This window comes from Macaca mulatta, chromosome 4, assembly GCF_049350105.2.
Source record: "Macaca mulatta isolate MMU2019108-1 chromosome 4, T2T-MMU8v2.0, whole genome shotgun sequence".
Classification (NCBI taxonomy): Eukaryota; Metazoa; Chordata; class Mammalia; order Primates; family Cercopithecidae; genus Macaca; species Macaca mulatta.
In genome coordinates, this window is record NC_133409.1 from 63,236,747 (window position 1) to 63,242,848 (window position 6,102).

Sequence of the window (6,102 nt, forward strand, 5' to 3'; positions counted from 1 at the left end):
AAGCACTCCCCTTGAAAACAGGCACAAGGCAAGGATGCCCTTTCTCACCACCCCCATTCAACATTGTATTGGAATTTCTGGCCAGAGCAATCAATCAAGAGAAAGAAATAAAGGCATTCAAATAGAAAGAGAGGAAGTCAAACTATCTCTGTTTGCAGATGACATGATCCTATATCTACAAAATTCCATCATCTCAGCCCAAAAGCTTCTTAAGTTGATAAGCAAGTATAGCAAAGCCTCAGGATACACAATCAATGTGCAAAAATTGCTAACTTTCCTGCACACCATCAACAGTTAAGCTGACAGCCAAATCACAAACAAGTCACGTCACAATTACAGCTAACAAGGGAAGTGAAAGATCTCTACAAGAAGAGCTACAAACCACTGCTCAAAGAAATTAGTGGTACTGTGGCCACCCAGGTGTCCAACTGAGCACACATGCACCAGAAACGCCAGAGAAGAGGGAGAACCCTGGTTCTTGTAGGGAAATGGAGGGGTAGGGAATGTTGTGGGGTACATTATGTCCTGAGAAGGGAAAGCATGGAATGAGAGGCTTTGAGGAGAGGAAGTGATAGGGACAGGAGGCAGAGAAATACTGGGTAGAAAAGGATGGGTCCTTGGTAAGAGTCCCACCCTCAAGCCTGAAACACCACCCCAAATTGAGAACATGCATTCCTGTTTTTGGGATCAAATGTTGCCTTTTCCAAAACCACCCATGACCTGCCCTGCCCTCAAACCTGTGCCCATAAAATCCCCCAGCCAGAGTGGAGAAGAGGAGAATCTGCTGGACATCGGAGACTACAGTTTGACCTCAGAGAGAAGCGGCTTGACTTCAGAGGGATGATTTGACAGCATTGCTTTGGAGAGGATTCCAGTCCTCTCTGGAAAATCACCTTCTCACTCCATTCCCTTTTCACATCCCCTTCCCACTGAGAGCCACTTTTATCAGGAAGAAAAATCCTCTGTATTCACCTTTCTTCAATTTGCTCAGATGACCTGATTTTTCCTGGATGCCAAACAAGAGCTCAGGTGCCACAGGTGTGGATGATAGCTGTCACAATGACCCTCTGCCCTTGCTGGTGGAGAGCAACCATCTTATGTGAAAAGGCAAAGGCTCCACTGAGGTGTTATACCGTGAATGGCAAAGCTAAAAGAGCACCGTAACATATGCCCTCAGGGGCTTTGGGGGTGGCAGGTACGCCACCCTAGATGGTACTGTTGGGACTGCACAGAATTTTGCTCCTGCCAGCACCCAAAAGCACTCATCCCAGCTCCTGCACCAGCTCACCTGCATGCTTCCTCCTCTAAGGGGTTGAGCACAACAGGTTTGAGTGAGTGAAGTTAGTCTTAGCTGGTCCCAAAGAGGCCAGCTAGCCCCAGGACCCACACTCTAGTTCCTGTCTGCAAAAATGTCAGGGAAAATTTACTGCCTCAGAAGGAGGACAGACCATGGACTAGGGTAACCTGATGGCCATGGAGGTTGAAGAGAGGATGAAATGCCTTCAAAAGTTTCCTGAAATCATAAGATGATCCTCGACTGACTGACTGAATAAAAAGCAAGATCAGGACTGGTTTACTGACATTATCCTGATTGTCAACAGACACCATTTTAAGGATCACAAGTCTCTTTTGACTGCTTGCAGTAAGTTCTATAAATTCTTTCAATTTACTCAGAAACCTTTGGTGGAGACAGAAGGTGTTGGTAAAATGACCTTTTGTAATTTAATTCAGTTCACATATACAGCAAAATAATTGATACAGGAGAAGAAGTCAATGATGTATGGAAAGCAGCAGAGTTCTACAAATGCTAGAAGTTATCGCTAGGGACAGGAGGCAGGGGAATTCTGGGTAAAGGAGGGCAGGTCCCTGACAAGGGTCCCACACTCAAGCCTGTGACAGCAGTCCAAAGTGAGAGCATGCCTTCCTGTTTTCCCACTCGAATGTTGTCTTTCCAAAGTCAACTATGCCCTGCCCCACCCCCATCCTGTGCGTATAAAAACCCCAGGCTCCACTAGCTGAGAGCAGAGAAGAGAAGAAGCAGGTGGACGTCAGAGACTGGTTTGACATCAGAGAGAAGCAGCTTGACTTCAGAGGGATGGCTTCATGGCTTTGCTTTAGAGAGGAATCCAGCCGAGGATGGAGGGTCCAGCCGGGGATGCAGTCCACAGGACCCACATGGAGTTTTGCTCCTGCCAGCACCCAAAAGCACTTGCGCTGTCTCCTGCACTCGCTCACCTGCATGCTCCCTCCCGTGGCAGGTTGAGTGCAACAGGTTCCAATGAGTAGAGTTTGCCCCAGCTGGTGCCGAAGTGGCCGGCTAGCCCCAGCACCTGCACACCAGTTCCCACCCATGAAGGGGTCAGGCAAAATTTCCTGCTTCATTATGAAAGCCCTTGAAGTCAGGAACAAAGAAAACTCAACTCCATTAGAGGAAAATCCCATAGGGAAAATGGTGGCCAAAAAAAGGAAGATCGCAGCAACTTCAAATGTTATCACAGAATCATTGCCATCTGCAGAATCAGAACCTATTGAAATTGAGGTAGAGATTGCTGAAGGCACAATTGAAATGGAAGATGAAGGTATCAAAACATTAGAGGAAGTGGATTCTGCCAAGCATCCATAAAGTACATACAGAACACAAGTTCCTCTAAAGATTCTGCTCTAGCACTGTTGGCAGATATTACCAGCAAGTATCACCAAAGTGACAGAAAAGGGCAGATTAAAGAAGAAGATGGCCATGCATCTGACCCCGTAAGCATACAGGTAGAAAGTATTGAAACTGTGGAACTTCAGTTGTCACATGTGAAGGACTTGTTCCATTGTGAGAAATGTAATGGTTCATTTAAATTGTTTTATCATTTGAAGGAATACATGAAATCACACTCATCTAAGAGTTTCAAGTGTGAAATATGCAATGAAAGGTATGCACATGGAAACAGCACCTAAGTTGTTACCACCTTGAAGAAGGTGGAGTCACTAAGAAGCAAAGAACTGGGAAAAAAGTGTATGTATGTCAGTACTGTGAGAAGCAGTTTGACTGTTTTGGAAATCTTAAAGAACATCTTAGAAAAATATACAGGTGAAAAACCTTTTGAGTGTCCAAATTATCATGAAAGATTTGCTAGAAATAGCACCCTCAAATGTCACCTCACTGCATGCCAAACTGGAGTAGGGGCAAAAAGGAAGAAAGAAGCTCTGTGAATGCCACGTCTGTAACAGTGTGTTTAACAGCTGGGCCCAGTTCAAAGATCACTTCATAATACAAATTGGATGTAAACCCAACCATTGTTCTTTATGTGACTTGCGGTTAATGCAAGGAAATAAATTAATGAGGTACCTCAGTGATACAATATTTCAGAGTATCTAGTAATGGAAGAAGTTCTTTCAGTAGAAACTTACATGCAAAGTGAACCTGTGACATCAATGACTATTATAGAACAAATTGGGAAGGTGTGTGTGCTACCATTGCTTCAGGTCCAGGTGGATTCAGCACAAGTGACTGTGGAACACATCCATCCAGATGTGCTCCAGGACAGCCAGGTACTTGGTTCATACCTGAGTGTGCTTCCAGAGCAGGTCCAAATAAGTTATCTAGAAGTGGGTCGAATTCAGACTGAAGAAGGTACTGAAGTACATGTAGAGAAGCTTCATGTTGAATGGATAAATCAGATGCCAGTGGAAGTACAAACTGAACTTCTAGAAGCAGACTTGGACCATGTGACCCCAGAAATCTATGACCCAAGAGGAGAGAGAACCTAGCCAACTAGACGCTGTTCAGGCTGCCAGGGAAGATCACGAAGATGCTGAGGATTAGAGAGCAAGCCAATGGTGGATTCTGAAGCTGAAAAGGCAGAGAATGAGGACAGAACAGCTATGCCGGTTTTAGAGTGAAATTACACATGAATATATTTTTAAATTTACTTGGGTTTTTGAATGTATTATGGGCAGTATGACTGTCCTTAAGCTAACAGATAAGTGGACCAAAGTTAAGCTATTTGTTGTTGTGCTGAATTTTTTTTTTGAAACAAATTAATTCCCCTCCCAGGCCCAATGCAACAGAGTAGGGATCTGTTCCATAAATTAAGTGGAGTTTTGAGAAGTACATTTCTAGGTGGATTATATTCTTATTACATAGCTTCATATGACTGTATCTATTTTCATTGTAGTAAAAATTTTCCCTTTTCTATTTACCAGGTCATGTTTTCTTCAAATTTCTTTCATTTTGTAAAATAAAACTTAAATCATTAGAATACAAGTTTATGTATTCTAATGCATGCTAGTAAATTGAATATATAGGAAACACAAGTCTGCATGATGAACATTGCATTGTTACTGTGCAGTTAAATTTTGACTTTCTTTAGCTTGAACAAACTTTCTTGTCTATCCCAGTAGTCACAGATGCCATCTCTGCAACACGGAGAGGAGTGGTGATAAAATTTCGAGAATTTGAAGAAAAAAAATCCACACCCATGTGCCATTTCAAAACCAGCTAAACTTCTGTAAAACATCTCCAGTTTTTCAAAGTTTGTGTTGTAAGGAGGAATGTAGCCAATGCTATAATACTTTATATTTTTGCTTATAATGACAACCACGAGTTCTTTTTCACTTAAGTTATGACAAGAAATTTTATTTAGAAGCAGCTGCAGTGCCAATTTCAATTGGGAAAATTTATTTACCTCTGTGGCAAACTTTATTTTGATGAAAAGTTGCACTAGTATTTTACTACCAAATGAAAAAAAGATGAGCATCATTTAAAAATTGATGTATTTAAAATAAAGTACAGGGAAAAACATGTATGTAATTATCAGGATTTTTAAAATGGAATCTTTTCCACCAATCCTTAATGTAAAGATCTTGTGCTATAACTTTTAAAGCCATACAAATAAGAGTGCTTAATTGTGGACTTAATAATAAATGTGTAAATATTTTGAATCAGTATTACTTGGAAAATAAAGTATCTCTCTCTTTCTCTCTCTCTCTCTCTCTCTCTCTCTCTCTCATACACACACACACACACACACACACACACACAGAAATTAGAGATGACCAAACAAATGGGAAAACATTCCATACTCATGGGTAGGAAGAATTTTAATTGTTAAAACGGCCATACTGCCCAAAGCAATTTATATCTGCAATGCTGTTCTTATTAAACTGCTATTGACATTCTTCACAGAGGTAGAAAAAAAATTTTAAATTTATATGGAACCTAAAAAGAGCTTGACTATCCAAGGCAATCCTAAGCAAAAAGAACAAAGCTGGAGACATCATACTACCTATCTTCAAACTACACCGTGCTGCTACAGTAACCAAATAGCATGGTACTGGTACATAACAGACACCTAGAGCAATGGAACAGAATAGAGAACCCAGAAATAAGACCACAGACCTACAACTATCTGATATTTAACAAACCTTTAGAGAACAAGCAATGGGGAAACAATTCCATACTCAATAAATGGTTGTGTGATAACTGGCTAGTCATAAGCAGAAAAGTAAAACTGGACCCCTTCCTTAAAACATACACAAAAATTAACTCAAGATGGATTAAAGACTTATGCATAAAACCTAAAACTATAAAAACCCTGGAAGACAATCTAGGCAATGCCATTTAGGACATACACATGTCCAAAGATTTTATGATGAAGAAGCCAAAAGCAATTGCAATGAAAGCAAAAATTGACAAAAAACTATCAACAGAGTATACAACCTACAGAATAGGAGAAAATTTTTACAAACTATGCAACTGAAAAAATTCTAGTATCTAACATCTATAAGGAACTTAAATAAATTTACAAGATTAAAAGAACATGAACAGACACTTTTCAAAAGAAGACATACATGCGGCCAAGAAGCATGTTAAAAAAAGCTGATCATTAGAGAAATGCAAATCAAAACTACTGGTTGATACCATCTCACACCAGTCAGAATGGCAACTATTAAAAAGTGAAAAAATAACAGATGCTGGCGAGGTTGCAGAGAAAAAGAATGCTGATACGCTGTTTGAGAGTGCAAGTTAGTTCAACCATTGTGGATGACAGTGTGGCAATTCCTCAAAGACCTAAAGACAGAAATAACATTCTACTCAGTAATCCCATTACT

General features: G+C 40.6%; 1 pseudogene; it reads left to right on the top strand.

The window, feature by feature from the left end:
• Window positions 1–1,473: 1,473 nt before the first annotated feature.
• Window positions 1,474–3,891, top strand: LOC114677382 (zinc finger protein 131-like; annotated as a pseudogene).
• The last annotated feature ends 2,211 nt before the right edge of the window (window positions 3,892–6,102 follow it).